The sequence below is a fragment of the Mus musculus genome, chromosome 4 (assembly GCF_000001635.26).
Source record: "Mus musculus strain C57BL/6J chromosome 4, GRCm38.p6 C57BL/6J".
Lineage (NCBI taxonomy): Eukaryota > Metazoa > Chordata > Mammalia > Rodentia > Muridae > Mus > Mus musculus.
The window spans coordinates 83,711,360-83,732,529 of NC_000070.6; the positions used below are offsets into that span (position 1 = coordinate 83,711,360).

Sequence of the window (21,170 nt, forward strand, 5' to 3'; positions counted from 1 at the left end):
CACAGATGGTTGTTGTTCATCTATGTTTATGTAGTGAGTTTGTTACTTTAGAAAAGAAATCCGATGCCATTGAGCCTGTATGCTCAGGTCAACATGATACAAAGACTTTACATTGTTTTAGTTGGCAGTCACAACACGCTCAGATGAGTATTATAGCTGCCTAAGCAAAACACAAATAATTTCGAGAACTGGATGTTATTCTTGCTGAAGTTGCCTTCTATAGAAGTTAAGCACTTGGGCTATGTTGTTGGCAAGCTTGACTGTCTTTCCCCTCTTCATACCTTTAAGGGGTTTTTATGCTGAAAAATTATAACCCTGATTTGTTATGCCTGGAGATCTTCGTATTTCACATTTGAAAAGAAGAAATAATTCACACATACTCGAAGAGAAACTCGATAAGCCTAGCACAATTTGCATGTTATGGGAGGCTTTGCCTGCTAGAGTAAGGAGAATCCCTGTATGGCGTGTCTCTTCTCAGAGGTTGCTCACATACAGACTGCTACCAGCAGTTAGCATGCCTTTCTTGATCATGCCTCCTAATGAACTGATGCTAACCAGCGTGCCCAGGAGTGCCGAGCCTCCCAGCCATGGCATAATTAACCAGCTCGAACAGCACAGAAGTTATTTCTGAGTTCTACAAGAAATTGTACAACTCATAATCAAAAGTTACACTTTTCAATGAAAGAAAGAAACAGGAGACACTGAAGCCCCTCAGCCTTTTCTCCTGTTGGGTTGTGGACCCCAGGCCTCATGCATGCCAGACAGACGCTGTACTTCTGAGGTACACAGCCAGCTGAACAAACGGGCTTTTCAGTTTTCAAATCATATTCAGTACACACACACATGCACGCACACAGGCACACACACACACACACACACACACACACACCATTCTACAATGCATACATACAGGTGTCAGTAGATATGCTATACAAGTTTACTTTTTTTTTTTTTTTTTTTTTTTTTTTTTTGCAAATTGCAAGAGGATTTTTATTCAAGAGTGCTCTCGGGCCCACGGTCATATATCACGCAGGGGTAGAGGACCGTGGTGCCCTGAGTAGCTGGATAAGGGGGTATTTAAAGGAAGAAACCACAACTCAAGGAGGTGGGAAGGGCGTTGTTGGAAAATACCAAAAATACCAGTTAAGAGTCACAAAGAAGTACAAAGTCACAGGTGTCACAAGGAATACCTGGTAATTGTTCTGGTTAACTCTCAAGACAGTTTCTAAGAGCCCCTAACAATAGCACCTTTGCATAGCGGGTTCCAGCAATGGTCAGGGTGGGTCAGGGTGACTTTCTTTGAATGAATACTCCTTGAACCCAGGAAGTGGGTGGGTGGAGGAATGTCGCTATCTGTTTTATGATTAGCATACCTTGGAGCACTGAGTTTACTACTCTTTCATTCCCCCCTTCTTCTTGTTAGTAGTTCTAATCTTAGAACTAGACACTATCTTTTCCCTGACATACTTGATCCTTTAGGGCATGGTACTGTTGTCTCAAAACTAAAAGCCGCACTGCACTAATTTTTGTTCTAATAAAGGTGACTTGCCTATTTAACACACATGGACCTATAATTAAAAGCAGAAGCAAAATCAAATGGGGTCCCATAAAGGTAGAAAGTAGGGTGGTTAAGAGTACAAGATAAGGGCCTTTCCACCGGAGTCTCAAGGTTTTCTGTGTGGAGACGTCTAGCAGGTCTTCTTCTCTTGAGTAGGCCTTCTGGAGCTGCTTCTTTGCTCGCTGTCTCACTCACTGGAGCACCTTGAGCCTAGAGAACAAAGGCTGGGAAAGCAGCATGTATGTTTATATACTTTATATAACATAACTTATATAGAGTGCAATTATATATTGTATTTATATAGACTTTTCAGTAAGTAGATTTGTGTAATTTGTAAATATGTATGTGTGTTTTAGTGTTTCCATTGTGCAACAAAACACTATGACCAAAAAGCAAGTTGGGGAGGAAAGATTTTTTGGTTTATACTTTGAGATCAGAGTCTATCACTGGAGGAAGTCAGGGCAAGAAGTCAAGCAGCGCTGGAACCTGGAGACAGGAGCTGAGAAGCCGCAGAGGGGTGCTGCTTACTGGCTTACTTCCCATGGCTTGCTCAGCCCCGCTGTCTTATAGAACCCAGGGGCAGCAGCCTAGGGATGGCACCACCCACAATGGGCTGGGCCTTCTGCCATTGACCACTAACTGAGAAAATACCTTACAGCTGGATCTCATGGAGTCATCTTCTCAACTGAAGCTCCTTCCTCGATGATGACTCTAAATTGAGTTAAGTTGATACACAAAACCAGCCAGTACAATGTGTGTGCATATGATTGTTGTTAGAAACTTATTCTGTGACATATTTAGGCATTGTCTTTGTTATATATACTTTTTTTATGTGTGTCATTGTTTTGCCTGTATGTATATGCATGTGCACCAGGTGTGCACGTGTGCCAGTGGAGGCCAGAAGAGGGCATTGATATCCCTAGAACTGGGGTTCCAGATGCTCGTGAGCCATCATGTGGATTCTGGGAACTGAACCAAGGTCTGCTGCAAGAGCAGAAAGTGCTTTTAACCCTAGCCCATTTATCCAGTGTACATGTCCAGTTTTCTGTCTGTCACTTCCAACAGCTAATGTTGTGCTGCCCCCAAGGGTTGCAGGTTCCTTCATTCACATGGTCTCAGCTGGATCTTTAAAATCTGTCTTAGATAAAATTGTGAATATTACAGAACTTTTCTTTTTTCTGTAATTTAGATATAATTTTTCTTTTAGTACACAAAAAAGCAATTCTTGTGCAAATCTGGTTGATTTCTTCAAAATATTTCTTAAAAAAAGCCCTTTGATTGTGTGCATGTGTGACTTGGCACTCTTTGTGAGTCATTTACTGTTTCCTGTATTACACTGTTCTTAATACTCTGATTAGAATAATTATGTCTATAGTCTTTCTGCTCCCCTCTTCCATGATGTTCCCTGAGACTTATGTGAATGAGTTCTGTTGTATGTATCTGTTGGCACTGATCTCCACATAATCCAGTGATCGATGCGTTATGACCTGTTGGGGTTTTCTATAATAGTTTCTATTTGCTGTAAAGAGGTCCTTCCTTGAATGAGAACCACATCTAGTTTTATGTGTAAGGGTCAGTCTTAGAATGCAGTTAGGAAATTTTCTGGGTTAGTAAAATGATGGCATGGATTCTCTTCTAAGATCTATGACCTCACTAGCCCTGGCTACGTGGCTAGGTTTCTAGACATGATTTAGCTCCTATTGAGTGTGTCTTCAGTATGATTAACTGTTGGGTATCACGAAGATATGAGTACCACTACTGCACCTTTAGAAATATCTTGCCATGATGGTCATTGCGATAATTCACTGGCAGCATAGCTTGTTAGGACTATGGTTGTTCCCCTTCCTTGGCAACTTACTTTCTGGTACTGTAAAAGCCATACTGCAGGAAGGAGGGTAGATCCAGCTTGGATTTTCTGACTCCTGTGCCCCGAGTGTGTGATGTCTTCAGCCATAGGGGATTATCTTCAGCCAGTAAGAGGCAAGCAAGAGCGACAGCAACGCCCTGTATTGTTATGGGAGTCACCTGGGCCGCTCTGAACAAGTTGGGTGGAGGTTTCATTTACCTAGTGCTGTTGAGGGTTTGGCTCTGGTGGGAGCATTTCAGCTCAAGTGGCACAACCTCATTAAAAAATATGTATGTCTACACCTGTATGTATTATGTATAATTTTATGAAATAATAAAATAACATGATCCCTTGGGGCTTTATTAATACCCTTGGAATTATTGGTCTTTCCTCGCTCATTTTCTTCTATACTGACCTCCTTCTTCCTCTCACATTGGAGCCCCCACCTTCTGTTTTTTCCCAGTTAACCTTTTTTAATCCCTGGACTCTGCGATTCCTCTCTTTGTTGCCCCTCATGGTCACTTTTTACTTTCCTGTGTTTTTTAGCCAGCACAGGAGAGGTTTGAAGAGGGGACATGGACATGGAGGAATGGGGGAGGACAGGGAACAGGGCATGATGTACTTATATCTTAATCCGACATTCAATAAAAAGACAGGTTCTTTCTAGTGCACTTTTCCTCTGAGTACTCAGGTCATTGCCAGGCTTCCAGCGTGGCCCAGGGTGCTGTTCGGAGAGTGTTGTTATGTACACAGCTTGGAGGCCTCACACATGCTGGCTCTTAAGTTTTTTGTTTTTTTTTTTCTTGATACTCAGACTTTAATGATAGTGATCTGTTTATTATTCTTAGAAAAGTAATATTAATTGAATATATTTGATTTTTTTCGCTCTTCTATTTAACTCTTTCAAAGTTACCCTTTTGGTATGAAAACAGTAAAAGCATTAAATTGGATATTTCCTTCCCCTTCTCTGACTGGATCTCAGAGAATACTTTTCATGCTGTTAGAAATACAGTCTCTAATGTACCATGTTTTCAGAATTCAGATTTCTAAAGTCCTTTCCCTTAAACATACCGATTATATGGTTGACAACTAAAAGTATAGATGTGGGTTAAAGTGATCTGGCAGAAGGCTGATCCTACCATGAATTCAGAGACTATTTCTTTGATGATGTAAAGGCAAGGTAACTGTCATCCCTAGGGATTCTCAGGAAGACCTTGAATCTTGTCAATGATGTAGCCACTGTAAGTAAGGCCTTATGTTCTCTGTAATCCTCAGAATAATTCCCTCACATATAATACATATAAATTATAAATAACATCATAGTGTAAGGATGAAATGTTCCCTAAAGGCACATATGTTTGAGTACTCGGTCTTCTATGGCTTTTGTATGTCTTTATGTTTACGTACTCTGTTCTTTTGTTTTAGATTTGTAAAATTCACCTTTCTCTTTAGAACTTCTAATGATATGTTTTATATCTTTTAATCTATTGTTCTTTTCTATGACATCTTTAGAAAATTGTTTCTTCTTAAGTTGTAGTCTGCTACTCTGTGTTTATGGTGGTTTGAATAGGTATGCCCCCATAGACTCATGTGTTTGAATGCTTGGCCCATAGGGAGTGGCCGTTTTAGGGGATGTGGCTTTATTGGAGTGTGTGTGGCCTTGTTGGAGGAAGTGTGTCACTCTGGAGGTAGACTGAGATCTTATACAAGTCCAAGCCATGCTTAGTGGGACAGTTTCCTACTGCCTGAAGATAAAGATGCAGAACTTTCTGTTTCTAGCACAGTGCCAGCTTGGATGCTGCTTCCCGCCGTGATAATGGAGAGAACCTCTGAACCTGTAAGCCAGCCCCAATTAAATGTTGTCCTTTTAAGAGTTGCCATGATCATGGCATCTCTTCACAGCAATGAAATCCTAACTAAGACAGTGTTTAACAATCAATAAACTAATACTTATATTCCCTTCAGTTTATTGAATACTCTTCCTTTTGAATAACTTGTATCTATGTCATCTTTCCCATTTTTCTTTTGATCTTTCTTTTCATGTTGGATGGTATAGAAGCATATATATATATATAAAAAAAAAACCAACCACAACAATATTTGTGGTCCTACAAGAGCTCCTTGAATCTTGCAGCTTCCTTTATGACACAGATCTATTTCCCTTTGTTTGAATTCCTGTGAGTTCTAATGAAATAACGCATCATGACTTTTGAGAATTCATCTTACACAGCTTGATTAATATCCTCACTATTTGACTTAATTCCTTGTTTTTCATTCCTCTCTTTCTCTTCTCTTAATCTTTCTCTTCTTTGTTGAAACATAGCTATCATTCTCTGAAAATGCTTGAGTCATACTGTAAACTGAATACATGTGTTTAGCTAATGGCCTAGCTAAGGTCTGATGCAACAAACTACTAACAATAGCCAGATATGTGAATGAATCTTGAGATGATTGTATACTGGCCTTCAGCCACACTGTGCCTACTATGGAGAAGAGTATAGCAGTCTCTGCTGTGTTCTGTGTTCTGATGGATAGGGAATGCACACGGCCCTAAGAAATAGTAGTTTGACACCAGTACATTTTGGAATAATTTGTTATGTAGTCCTAGTAACTGGTACAAAGGATTTCCTCAAATTTATTGGAAGATTTATTTGGGCATTTACATTTCAGAATGAAGGAAAAGGAGAGCTAATTAGGGGTCCTTTGTATGTAGGCAAGCCTTGGTGACTGGTTGGTTCGCTTTAGAGTGAATGGGCTGTGAGTTTGCTTATAAGCGGCTGATGAGCCCCAGAGAGTGTGCATATTTCCTCCTTGGCACCAGCATTCAGAGCTAGTTGCTTATTTAGCCCTTGGAGAACTCTTCCAATTTCTGTTAGTTTTGGTTTGTTTTGTGGAGTACAGCCACCAGCCCTGCACAGGTTTATGTGTTTGTGATGGGTTCTCTATGACTGGGGGAATGGAAAATAGGTGTTGGTCATTCTGAGTACAGTCTTTTCATTTTTGTTCCCTATACCTTGATTTACTCCCATCTTACATTTCTAAAGTTTTCTCTTTCTGCACAAATCTTCAACAAATACTGTAGAGCTGAAGACAATTTCCCTGCTTCTGACATAGAGCTTGGTACAAAGATGAGCTGTCTCCTTGAACTGGACTCTTCTTGAGTTAGTTTATGAACTACAAATGCTTGCTTGTTTAATTGTGTGTGTGTGTGTGTGTGTACACATGTGTGTGTGTGCATGCCAACGGGGGACAGAAGAGGGCATTGGATCTGTGTGAACGGTTATGATTTGAATTTCATCTTATTTTGAGGTGATCATACATTTGAGGAGATGTGTAGTTTGTGGTTGTGTAAAGTGTGAAACATGTCTTGAGGGTGTGAAAGTAAGATCAGACACATTTGGAAGATGGAAAGATAGAGAGGAAGGGAGGAGAACAGGACTGAGAGAAATCTTTCAGATGTTAAGAATTCATGGGAACTCTTTAGCAGTGTCTTATAACCAGAGATCCTAGACACTGGCTTTGAATGTACTGGAAACTCTTAAAACATTTCTGTTAATTATATATCTTGTTTTATATGTAGAAACTCAAGAAGACTAGTTTTCAAAAGAAAGACCAAAACATACCTATCCCTGAACTGAGAGAAACAAATATTTGCATATGTAAATGGAATACAGAAAAGAGGGCCATAGAAGTGGAGGGAGCAATAGAAGCCCAAATATTATTTGTAAAAAAAAAAAAAAAATCTATAGGCTACTCGTGGTTAAATTTTAAAACAAAATTTTCTGTACGATGTTTTCCTTTTTCTAAAATTACAGAGCAGGAAAAGAATTAGCAAATCTTTTTGGCTATATAGGTTTATGACTCCTTAGTTTACAGATGAACTTCCTTCTCTTGATCGGCATCCAGAAGAAACTGGAAACTGTGCCCTGTCATTTAGAGCACCGACTCTGCAGATCAGATTTCATGTGACAAACAATGGGACCCATTTTCGTTGACTAAGTGCCTGCTTTTCTGATGGAGATCTCAAGTATATTGTTGTTTACATTAGTCACAAGAGCAGATCATAGAGGCAAGATAATTTTCTTTTATAGATTTGGAAGTCAAATGAGACATGGGTGTTAGTGTTTGACCAAGTTCTCTCTGCTAGTAGTCATTGGAATAGGGACATGTATTTAGATGTGTGTACGCTAAGATACCTACTCAGTTTATTACATTCTGTGTGTGGGTGGAAAGTAAAAGTTGTAGATGTGCATTTTTTTCCCTTTGAGAAAGTAGCCAGGAGAAGGATTCATGATCACCTGGAGGAACGCTGTGGTCAGCTATTGTCTGAGGAAGTTAAGAGCAGTCACCTGTGCCTACAGTGAAAGTACACCCTAAGAGAGACAAGAGGGAAGCTTTGAAGATTTGGGTTTGCATAAATAAGGGGATATGAAAATTACTCCCTATATTAAGGTCTAAAATGATAAAATATAAGGTGCCACAGGTCTGACTACAACGTATTTTCTCTGATGAGAATTAATTTCAAAACTTACTATAAAAGAGATTCATGTGATATGTGCTAAAATAAGAACTCTGTGCCATGCTGATCGCCAAAAAAAAAAAAAAAAAAAAAAAAAAAAGCAGACTCCTGAATGAACGAGACTGAAGAAGCAGTCTGGGAGAGCATTAAGGGCCACACTTGCAGTCCATGTTCCTTGGCTGAGGACTGATATCCTACACACTTAATGCAGTTTGCAACAGTGCTTCTCACGCAGTGGCCGGACTCACTGGGACAGCCTCCCTGGAAGGTGGTTGGACAGTTTTGCATTGCATAAGTTACCAAGCATCAGTAGAAGATCTAGTTTAAGTCAACATTCTTATAAGAAAGCGGCTCTGTTGTTTTGAAGGGCAACACATGGAAGACTGGCTTACCTGCTGAGAGTTACTTTAGCCTTAAACACCCCAGATATGCTGTGGTCAGCAAAAGGTTCACTAAGAGTCTCAACACTATCATAATTCGTGTTATTTTAGTGAGAAAGCAAGCAGGGTATTTATTTTCTGAGTTCTATGTTACTGCACACTAAAAAGAGATTTTGTTCAAACAAACAAAAGGCCCCGCCACCCCTGCACCCCCCACACCCCCAGCTGTCTGGACAGGTCCGTCGGCTCTGGTGGTTGTAAAGACCTCAGTGAAGGGATGTTCAGGTGCCAGAAGTCAGATGTTCTCGTCCACTGCTGCTGTCTGTCTCACGGGCACAGCGCACCCGGCCTTCAACCATAACTGCAGCTTTGTCTTTGAAGCTGGGATTCTGTGCTCATTACCAGTGATTAACACACGAAGCCATTGTGGGTGGCACGGCAGGCAAGCCTGTTGCCATTGTGCTCACTTACAGTTTAAACTCCGTTTAAGAAGTGTATAGACTCGTGAGCACTTAGAAATTGAATAGATTCTGGTGAGAAGGTCTTTTAACATTTAGGATTCATTATATTAATGAGTTCTTTTTAATTGTTTCACAGTTTTGCTGTTTTTAACCTCTGCTTTATGCCATATCTTAATATTTTTAAGTTTAAAATCATTTAAAATATACTCTATGTATAGCAATACAGTTGAAAGAATACATATTAGAGAATACCATAAGAGAATTATTTAGTATAGTTTTAAACAGAAGGAAAAAGGGAAATGTATTAATTTTTTAAATCACAGAATTATTTGGCAAGCCTGTTTAGCGACGTTGAAGGCTAAGTGTAAACAAACCGAGACCCCGTAGAAGGAGCGTGCCCCTCCAGGAAAGCTCAGGGTCTGAGAATTAAAAGATACTTGGCATTTTTCTTAATCTTTTATTTCTAGTAACTTGTGAAACCTGTAACTGAAGGCTTAGTGGTATTATTTCTACATTGTAATTATACTAATAAACATCTTTGGCCATGACCTTGAAATCTATAGTGCAGAAGAAAAGATTTATTGACTTATACCTTGGAAGAAAAATGGGATTCTAATCTGAATAGTTGCAGGTTTCACACGCGTGCCTGCATACACTGTGTCCTGGTTAGGGTCTGAGCCCTGTCTTCTAATTTTCTCTCAGAAATAGAAAACGTTCTTAGAAAATCCTGATCCCGAGAGATCTTTGCTATATTATTGAGTCAACTACAGAGAAACCACTTTACCTTGAAATGTGCAAAAATAATCAATAAGCGTACAGGACCACCTTTAAAAATGTTTGAGGTTCACACCTCCCTGGCAGTCTGAATATCCGTGTATAGGACTTCTCTGGCTGGTCGGCTCTGCTGGCGTTGCTTGTTTTGGTATTAAAGTCCTGTCCAGTTAGAGGGAGGGTATTAGGGTATTTGGACTTTGATTTCTTTTTGTCCCCTGCCTGGGCATCTTATGTTTACCCTGCTCTCTGTAAAGAAGTTCCACCCTCAAGAATGTTCCTTAGGGTACCTCTGATCAGCTTTTCCTGGGATCTAGAAGGATTTTCATTTTTTAAAGCTTTTGATTGTGGTAGAACTATTCCGTTTTCTGAGAAACCGCCAGATTGATTTCCAAAGTGGTTGTACAAGTATACGCTCCCACCAGCAATGGAGGAGTGGTCCCCTTGCCAACATCCTCGCCAGCATCTGCTAACCCGTGAGCTTTTTATTTTAGCCATTCTGACTGGTGTAAGATGGAATCTCAGAGTTGTTTTGATTTGCATTTCCCTGATGACAAGGACTTTAGATATTTCTTTCTTTAAGTGCTTTTCAGCCTTTCATGATTTCCTCTGTTGAGAGCTCTCTGTTCAGCTCTGTGCCCTGTTTTTTAATTGAGTTATTTGGGTTGTTGGTATGTAACTTCTTGAGTTCTTTTTAAAATTTGGATATTAGCACTCTGTCAAATGTAGGGTTAGTGAAGATCCTTTCCCAATCTGTAGATTGGGTTTTGTCCTACTGACAGTGTCCTTTGCCTTACAGAAGTTTTGCAGTTTCATGAGGTCCTGTTTATCAATTGTTGATCTTAGAGCATTGGTGCTTTGTTCAGGAAATTATCTCCTGTACCAATGTGTATTCAAGGATATTTCCCACATTCTCTTCTATGAGATTTAGTGTATCCTGTTTTATGTTGAGGTCCTTGATTCACTTGGATTTGAGTTTTGTGCAGGATGATAAATTTAGATCTGTTTTCATTCTTCTACATGTAGACATCCAGTTTGACCAGCGCCATTTGTTAAAGATGCCTTCTCTTTTCCATTGTATGGTCTTGGCTTCTTTTGTCAAAGATCAAGTGTCCATAGGTATGTGGGTTTATTTCTAGGTCTTTGATTTGATTTAATCAACATGTCTGTTTCTGCATCAATGCTAAAAGTTTTGTTGTTTTTAAAATATCACTATTGCTCTGTAGTATAGGTTGAGGACATAATAAGCCAAATGGGTCTATGTATTTTTGTTTCTTTCTCAGTTCCTTTCTTAAGTGTGACTGACTTAGCTGTGGCTAGCACTTGACCTCTGAGTGCCAGCCATTTTTTGAATGAAATTACATTTTCATGGGAATTATACATTTCTGTCTGAACACCAGAGTTCTCAAGTTTTTGCAAATGATATTAATATACCTTATTTCCACATATCCTCTAGAAGATTGAATTTGACTTTTATCTTTATTTTCTTTAAAGAATTAACTTGCTAAAACATTTTATGTATTATGAATATGTAATCTTAGTAGCTCCCATTATCCTGTGTTTGCTTAGTGGTTTGTTTTATTCTCCACCACAGTGGAGGCTGTTGTTTGAGGTCAAGGCTTCAGAGACTGTGTAAATTCTGTTAGCATCTGTTCTTAACACAACATACAAATAGCTAAGATGTATTTTCTAAGATTTAATTATGCTAAGTAATTTTCAGGTAATAACACATTTCATCTTCAAAATAATTTTGAGACAAATAGTATCATCTATATTTTAGGATGAAAAAAACAAGATACACAGACCATGTGACTTACCTCAGGCTGTGGGGTGAGGAACTGAACACAGAAATGTTTATTGAGTTAGATACTAATATTTTTCTTTGTCATAGATTATTTTTTGAATGAACTGAAAAGCAATTCAAATGATATAGTTTAATTTAAATAGTCTACCATTGATTATGAAGATACTTTTATATTTTAAAATTGTATTATTTTCTGTGTGTAGGTGTTTTGTCTGCATGCACATAGGTCTACTGCATGTGTACCTGGTACCCACAGAAGCCAGAAGAGGGTGCTGAACCCTTGGGACTGGCATTATAGCTCCAGCCACCATGTGTGTGCTGGGACCCAAACCTGTCCTCTGCAGAAGTCATGCTCTTAGTCACTCAGCAATCTTTTATCCTTATTTTAGTGCTTTGATAGGCACATTTTTAAGTTAAAAACCAATGCATTTTAGGTTAACGGGTCAGAAAAATGCAATCGCTATCTGAATATAACTGTCTTAGTTCTCATTAATTTAGGACTCATCATTTTTTTGTTTTATCTATTTGTTTATTTAGTTATGAGACAGTCTACCACTGAGGACCAGGCTGACCTGGAACTTACTATGTATCCAGTGCTGGCCTTGAATTTGAGGGGCCCCTTCTGTCTCAGCCTCCAGAGTACTAGAAATCAGAGTCTTCGCTGCCACGCCCAGCTTCAGTGGCACTTTTGTCTCAGGAGTACTTCATTTAATTATGGTCCATTATTGTGACTTTAGAACATTGCATTTTTAATGGAATGGGTGTGAATATAAGTACTCAGACTCTTGGGTAATTATCCAATTATATGTTCATAATTCTAACATGATTAAATGACAATGTTTAATTCATCTTAGAGGTAATTTTACCCCTATGTGAACTACATTTTCTAAATAATTATACTTCTCTGTTTCTAGGAAAAACGTAATTAACTCTTAAGTTTTCCTCGGCAGTTTTGGCACATTGCAGCGCGATCTCACTCGTTGAGGAGCTGCTGACTAATCTTCGAGAACTGATATTGCAGCGTTTGAAACACGAAGTACTTATACAGCCAATTTGACTCTTCAGTGCTTTCATCTTTGAACACTGAAAGAAATTATTATTTTTTTATTTCCAGAAATACCATGAAAATATAGGGAGTATTCAAAAAATATATTTAAAAGTATATAACAGGGAATATGAAAAAAAGTAATGTAGTTGTTTGTTAAACTACTGTGTAGTTGAAGACTCTAGAAGGAGTTTTCATTACTATTGTTATGACATTCTACATAGGAGTGTAAAGTGTTGTGGTAAAAGCTGAGCTTGGCAATGTGTATAATGTACTTTCAGTTATAAAAGTTTACATATAATATCTTGAAAATACTAGAAAAAAAGAAGTGCTTCTATGATATTGGTGTATCCATCTTATTTTAAATGCATGCATTTAATGAATGTACATATAATGTTTATATCATACATGTGTTTAAAACATAGTCTGCTTTATACTCATGCTATACTTGTAAGAAGGCAAAGACAAGGAAGAATTTCCTCTATATATCTTCTATTTATATCTTTATGGATAAACAATTACTTAAAATATTATTGTATTAGTTATTAAATATAAAGTAGGGATTTGGAAAATATACTTTATGAATTATAGCTGTGCAGATAAATTGATTTTGGCTAGTAGTGTGCATAGTCAACATCTGTATATTAAATAGCAGTGGGATCATATATATGTTTTTATACTAGTTTATCTCAAGTGACTTTCTACAATTTTTAGTTTTTAATTAAAAATCAATTATTTTCTTGATGATTTATTATTAAATCAGCCTAGAAACTGATTTTCTAAATTATCTAGATATTTTGGAGGCACATAAGTTTCAGAGTAAATTACCAAATGTGGAAATCTGTCAGGACACCCTGCATTATGATGCTGTATCAAACCACTCTGCGATTTCAGTGGCCTTGCGATGAAAAATATTTCATTGTACATCACATTCCAGCTGCGATCTACACTCCCTAGGTGACAGGGCATTCTTGATCTGGGACACAGTTGATTTTGTAGCAGTAGGTTTGTGTAGTCACACTGCTGTTTTGTGTCTTCTTGGGGTCAACTTTCACTTCTAGCTACATTTCAACAAACAAAGCAAGTACCACACACACTTCTGATTTCAACGGCACAAGCGTGGTACACACAGGCTTTCTGTCCAGACAGGGCACCCCCAGCTTATGTTGGCAAGGCTTGAGTCAGTAGGACCAAAGGATATATGTCCTCTCAGGGAAGTGAGAGAATAATCTGATTAATAGCACAATGTATTGAAATAATGAATAATGAAATTTTTTCTTCCTTCTAATGCATACAAAATGAACATATTTTCTAGTTAGCCATACTGACTGAATTTGATCAAACTTTATGTTTTAATATCTGGGTTTTCTTCTTTATTTTTTATATAGGGCTGAGAACAATTATCTTAGGAATCCATATGTCTAGTGACAATTTCTCTCTTTCTCTAAAGTCTTCCTTAGTATTAAACATTATTCTACATCGTGTTATTTATAAGTAAGTTTGAGAGTATGTGTGCTTAAGGTTAGACACATTTCATTTAGCATTTTCTGGGTCCCAGAAGCCATGTTGCTGACATTTCAAGGAACCACCGCTAGATGGTGACCTCTCTCATTTAGAAGGCTAGAATTCTGTTTTACTTCAGGTGAATGGGTTGATAATGGAGGGATCAGAAATGTGAAACATGCTGATTTTATTGTGAGATTTTTTATGACTCAAATGGTACTGTTAACTGAGTATGTAAATACACATGCAACACACAAATCTAACCTGAAGCAATCTGTGTATTTTGTTATGTTGCTACAGTGCTTCCCTAGAATAAATGAGACACACACACACACACACACCTGCATGCATGCAGACACACATGCACATAAGCCCCTATACATGTACACATGCACATAGTGCATGCATACATGAAGGCACACATATATGTACACACTCACATGTATTTACATGCACAAATGTGCACACACATGTACATTCTTGCGTGTACACACACACACACACACACACACACACTTTGTTTTTCAAGTATCATTCTCTGAACAAGTGCAGGTGTTTTACTGAGCATTTTTTCTACAGATATGGCAACCAGGCTTAGATCCATCCTTAGCACACTGTATTCTTGGGGTGTTGTGTGACTTTGCACACTCTTGTGGGAAGTAGGGTTAGTTTACATGTGGGCCCCCACTCAGCTTCCTTAACTCCTCCCCTCCCTCCCTCTTCCTGGTTTGGTGCTGGGATTGAACCCAGGGTCCAATCCGCGCCATGCATGCACTGCACTTCTGATTATACCCCCAGCTTCCTTTCTATAATTAGTGGGAGTACTGAGGGAAAGTGAAATTACACATTTCACTCAGGACTGTTAAAACAACTTTCATGGTCTTTTTTTTTCACACAGTAGGAAACAGTATAAACCCGTCAAGGTGTTTCCTCTCAAAAAACAGCTCCTGAGTTAAATTATCTGCCTATGTTTTTGGTTTCTGAAGTAACATATTCCTTTCATTGTATATTTCTGGTTTCACCCAAGCCTTAAGACCTTTCTATAATTTAAATAATTTGCAGAATTTCATATAATTATTAGAAATACAGTATATAGCTGGTATGCTACATTTGTGGGAAGTTAATGTTAAGTGTAGTCCGTCTGGATAATAAAAGTGAATTTTGATGAAATATTCTTTAGCTTATTTTTTTTTTTCCATTTTTTATTAGGTATTTAGCTCATTTACATTTCCAATGCTATACCAAAAGTCCCCCATACCCACCCACCCCCACTCCCCTACCTGCCCACTCCCCCTTTTTGGCCCTGGCGTTCCCCTGTTCTGGGGCATATAAAGTTTGTGTGTCCAATGGGCCTCTCTTTCCAGTGATGGCCGACTAGGCCATCTTTTGATACATATGCAGCTAGAGTCAAGAGCTCCGGGGTATTGGTTAGTTCATAATGTTGATCCACCTATAGGGTTGCAGATCCCTTTAGCTCCTTGGGTACTTTCTCTAGCTCCTCCATTGGGAGCCCTGTGATCCATCCATTAGCTGACTGTGGGCATCCACTTCTGTGTTTGCTAGGCCCCGGCATAGTCTCACAAGAGACAGCTACATCTGGGTCCTTTCGTATTCTTTAGCTTATTAAGGAAACTTGTTTGTATTTTGTATATATATTTAGTGTATCTGTGAGTCTTTTTCCTCAAAGGAGAAATCATATTAAATATTGCTTAGAGTTTTTTTGCAAAGATTTGTTGAGGTCGATCCAGCCTGACCTCTGGTGTTTGTTGTAATTTGGCAGTTAGAGTTTGCACGTGTGGTCCCAGGACAGTGTGGGGAATTCTGCTTCCCAGCCTAGAACCCTCGGCAGCTTTCCATGCCTCCTGTGGCAGCAGTTGGCACACTTGGGCGTTGCACAGAATCTTGCACAAAGCCCACAGAAAATGTTAAAATAAATCTGGCTGAAAGGACAAGGGTTGGGTGCCTATGAATTTAGCATCCCTAGCAAAGCCCGCCCCATCCCCAAGTATCCTTATGCAGTCCCACAAAGTGCTGTGTACAAGTCACGTGCAAGGGAACGGTCTGATTTGCCGATCACCCTTTTGTGATCTGATCACGTGTGACCCTTGATTGGTTTCATCTGTCCATCTGTCACTCTCAGTAGTGTCCTGTGTCCCCTTGTGAGTCAGTGGGCATCCCACTTTCAGTCTGCCGAGGATACGAGGATGCTCTCCACATAGCTGAGCACTGAGCTCTAATGTCACCTGCCCTTTAACCCTCCTCATTTGTTCCTGATAGCCATTTCTAGGAAGACTCTATCATTTGCATATAAGGATGAATTCATCTACACTCTAGATGGCCTGTACTGACTCTGTACAGTTTGGTCATTTGAGCTCAGTGGCTCAGTTTCCTCATTTGTAAAGTGAGATAGTAGCAGTCTCTTCATGGAGTTACTGTGAGTACCAACCACATCAATATCCAGAACAAGGAATTCAGAAAGTGGTTCTGTTATTATTACTATTCTTTATGGCTTTGATTGGTAAAGAAGCACAATATATATGTTAGAAGAATAAACCTATATTATAGTTATATCCAACATTTAAGTTGGGTTTTCAGATAAGTATTTAAAACAAAACCCATACAGGCAAAGGTGTCTTTTTCTTTATTTTTAAAAATCTTATTTATTTATTTATTTATTACACCCCATATTCCATTCCCCGCCTCCCCCATCCACCCTTGGACTGCTCCATATCCCACACCTCCTCACCCAACCCCGTCTCCACGTGGATGTCCCCATCTCCCATCCCACCTGATCTCTAAACTCCCTATGGCCTCTAGTCTCTTGAGGGTTAGGTGCATCATCTCTGAATGAACATAGACCTGGAAGTTCTCTACTGTATGTGTGTTGGGGGCCTCATATCAACTGATCTATGCTGTCTCTTTGGTGGACCAGTGTTTAAGAGATCTCAGGGGTCCAGATTAATTGAGACTGATGGTCCTCCTGCAGGATCACCCTTCTCCTCACCTTCTTTCAGCCTTCCCTAATTCAACAACAGGGGTCAGCTGCTTCTGTCATTCGTTGGGTGCAAATATCTGCATATCTCTCTCAGCTGCTTGTTGAGGCTTTCGGAGGGCAGTCATGATAGGTCTCTTTTTGTGAGCACTCCACACCCATCAGTAATAGCGTCAGGTCTTGGGACCTCCCCTTGAGCTGGATCCCACTTTGGGCCTGTTGCTGGACCTTCTTTTCCTCAGGCTCCTCTCCATTTCCATCCCTGTAATTCATTCAGACAATTATGGGTCAGAGGTGTGACTGTGGAATGGGAACCCCATCTCTCACTTGATGTCCTTTCTTCCTGCTGGAGGTGGGCTCTATAAGTTCCCTCTCCCTACTGTCAGGTGTTTCATCTAAGGTCCCTCCCTTTGAGTCCTGGAGTCTCTTACCTCTCAGGTCTCTGGTGCATTCTGGGGGTCCCCCAACCTCCTATTTCCTGAGGTTTCCTGTTTACATTCTTTCTGCTGGCCCTCAGGGCTTTAGACCTTTTCTCTCACCCAATACCAGATCAGGTTCCCCTCTCCTCCCCTCCTCACTCTCCTCTCACCCAGTCCACTTTCCCTCCCAGGTCCCTTCCTCTTTCCCCACTTGTGATTGCTTTCTTCTCTCTCCCAAGTGGGACTGAGGTATCCTCCCTTGGGCACTTCAGCTTGTTGAGCTTTTTGAGTTCTGTGGACTGTATCTTGGGTATTCTGTACTTTTTTTTTTTTTTTTTTTTTGCTAATATCCACTTATTAGTGAGTACATACCATGCATGTCCTTTTGGATCTGAGTTACCTCACTCAGGATGACAGTTTCTAGTTCCATCCATTTGCCTGCAAAACTCAGGATGGCCTCATTCTTAATAGCTGTGTCATATTCCACTGTGTAAAGGAACCACATTTTCTGTATCCATTCTTCTGTAGTGGGACATCTGGGTTTCCAACTTCTGGCAATCACAAATACGGTCGCTATGAACATTGTTGAACAGGTGCCCCTGTGGCATGGTGAGGCATCTTTTGGGTATATGCCCAAGAGTATTATAGCTGGGTCTTCAGGTAGATCTATTTCTAATTTTCTGAGGAACCTCCAGATTGATTTCTAGAGTGGTTGTACCAGCTTGCAATCCAACCAGCAATGGAGGAGTGTTCCTCTTTCTCCACATCCCCTCCAACATGTGCTGTCACCTTAAGTTTTGATCTTAGCCATTCTGATTGGTATAAGGTGGAATCTCATGGTTGTTTTGATTTTCATTTCTCTGATCACTAAGGACTTTGAAGATTTCTTTAGGTGCTTCTCAGTCATTCCAGTTTCTTCAGTTGTGAATACTCAGTTTAGTTCTATACTTCAGTTTTTGATTGGGTTGTTTGGTTTTTTGGGTGATTAACTTCTTGAGTTCTTTATATATTTTGGATATTAGCCTTATCGGATGTGGGGTTAGTGAAGATTTTTTCCCAATCTGTAGGTTACCGATTTGTCTTTTCGACTAAGTCCTTTGCCTTATAGAAAGCTTTCCAGTTTCATGAGGTTCCATTTAACAATTGTTGATCTTAGAACATGGAAAGGTGTCTTTGATAATTGCTTATGGACATTTTACAGGGGTGCTCCTTTGTAAAATGAGACTCTCAGTGGAAAATGATTAAGTTATTTCATTTGGGGAGATATCCCTTTCAGTATACACAAGTCAGCAAACTGTTTATATTTCTTTTAATCTTTTTCAAGTGTCTCCTGTTTGGAAGGTTAAAATTTAAACGCAAAACACACATGTTTTCTTCCATGTTGCAGTATGTGGATATTTTAGCTAGACACTGGGAGAAGCGACTAGCTTGGTTCAGTCATCACATTGAATGAAGTCTGTTTTCTGTATGGGAGCACTGCAGTTTTCACTTCCTTGTTAGAATGTGTACAACATTAGCACCGCAAGGGAAATGAGCAGTCAGACGAAACAGGGGCATCTTGTTGCTCTTTGCCCGTATCACTTCACTCAACCTGCTGCGGCAAAGTGTTTATGGCACAGATGCTCTGGACTTCCTGATTCACTGTTGGTTTCTTTTCACATTCCTTCCCTCCTACCATTTTATCTTCTTTATCTGTGAAGGGGCACGGATAATACAATTCTGTTCTTATATATTGATGAATAAATTTTGTTATGAATTTCTTTATTTTTCCTATTACTGTAATCTTTCAAGCTAGGCAATGTGGCATAAGTTGCTTGAAGGTGATATTTTGAATTAATGTAGGCAGGGTGTCTTTCAATAGTAGCTAAGATTTCCTTAGCAGGGGGAAGGAGCTACAGGTGAGTTATGCAACTTGATATATTGATTTAATGTATCTAGTGCCAGACCTGTTTTTCCTTTTGTTGAGTCGGTCCAATTAGAGAGATGTTGGTTACCATCAAGGTATGCATGCCTCTACTGCATTCTTAGGGTCACTGCCTACCATGATTCCCATTGTTGGGGTGCAGTCAGAGCTGGGTAGGGCTACTGGTTGCTTTGCTCATTTGGAAGCTTCCATGGTGCCTTCTGGTACCATGGAAGCTGGTCCTTGGTCAAGAGGTGTCCAGGTCAGTTCCAGCTCAGGCCTCTGTGCCATGAGTTTGAAGTGCATGATGTATTCAGTAATAGAGACTTATCTTCCACCTCTGGAGGGTAGGGGTGGGCAGTGCAACTAGCAATACCCTATAATGTTTTGGGAGTTCTTTGAATAGGGAGTTTGCTGTAGGATTCTATCTCCTAGGAGGGAGGAAGCTACACTAACAAAGTTTTACTATCATATCTACGTAAACCTGAACTTAATAAGGATGACATCAGCAGACATGCTGCTGGATAGGGGAGAAGCTCATAAGACTTACATGAAGAACTACAGGCTACTAAAGAATCCCGAGAGCAGGAGAAACAGTCTTCTCCAGGGACAAGCACACCAGTTGATTATCCAATACCAAATAGTAAGCACTGAAAACAAACATCCAAGTGACGCTGTACAGACTGAGCAATTTGTATTTACATGTTTAGGAACACACACACCAATTAATGAAAAAAAAAACCAAACAAACAACAAACCCAGCCATGAATTTGAAAGAGAGGAAGGAGGGATTTATGATATAGTTTAGGGAGAAAAGGGAAGGGGGAGATGATGTAATTATAATCTCAAAAATAAAAGAATTTAAAAACATATGTCACAATGGAGCCATACTAACCAGCTTCCTAGTACCATAACTCGATACCTGAGCTGGAGGAGAAATGCTTGCTCCTATGGATGAAGAGGCTTCGGACGACAGAGTAGCACACCATGACAGGACTTGTAGAGAAGGAATGCTTTTTGCCTCATGGTGGCTGTGAAGCCGAGTGGAAGCAGGATCCTGGCTTCTGGTGTCCCATTTCAACTCAGCCCTCCAGGGATCTAACCCTTGTAATTACATCTCACTTCCTAAAGGTCCCACCAACCACAACGTAGTAACTGAGCCTTTAACACATGGGTGTTACAGGAGCGCTGATCCACATCATAGACAGGGTTGTATTTGTTTGATTTGCAGATATTTATGTTTTATCCTTGGTTTATTTACTAAATAATGATTATGGTCTTGTTTTCATAGATAGACAGACAGACAGACAGACAGACACACATACACACACACACACATACACACACACACACACACACACACACACACACACAGAGAGAGAGAGAGAGAGAGAGGGAGAGAGAGAGAGAGAGAGAGAGAGAGGGCGCAAGTGCACCATGTCATTCAAATAAGACATAGAGGGCAGCCATATGGCAGACAAGTTGCCACATGGTGGGCAAGCAGCCGCACCGTGGGGAGGGAAGCTTTACAGAAAAAGTGAAAGAGCCCAAGCTACCTGTCCTATCTCTCCTCCCCGCCCCCCATCAATTTGACACAAGCTAGTCATTTAGGAAGAGGAACTTTCATTGAGAAAATGCCTTGCCACACTGTCGGTAGGCAAGTTTGTAGGACATTTTTTTAATTGTTACTGTGGGAGGGCTCAGACCTGGGTAGGTGGTCCAGGGATGTAAAGAAAGCAGACTGAGCAAGCCATGAGGAGTAAGCCAGTAAGTAGCATTCATCTATGGGCTCTGCTTCAATTTCTACATGGCTTCCCCTCAGTGAACTGTGGCCTGGGATATGTAGGCCAGATACATTCTCCCCCCCCCCCCCAATTGCTTTTGGCCATGTTCTTTATCGCAGCAGTAAAACCTAACTAAGCTAATAGTTGCAAAAGCATTACTAGTCCCTGGCCAACATCCCCCCTAC

At 39.9% G+C, this 21,170-nt stretch overlaps 1 protein-coding gene across 7 annotated transcripts in view; it reads left to right on the forward strand.

Annotated features, from left to right (window-relative positions):
* Positions 1-21,170, forward strand: part of Ccdc171 (coiled-coil domain containing 171) — a 340,735-nt gene that overhangs the window by 185,951 nt on the left and 133,614 nt on the right. The gene's annotated exons all lie outside the window — the stretch shown is intronic.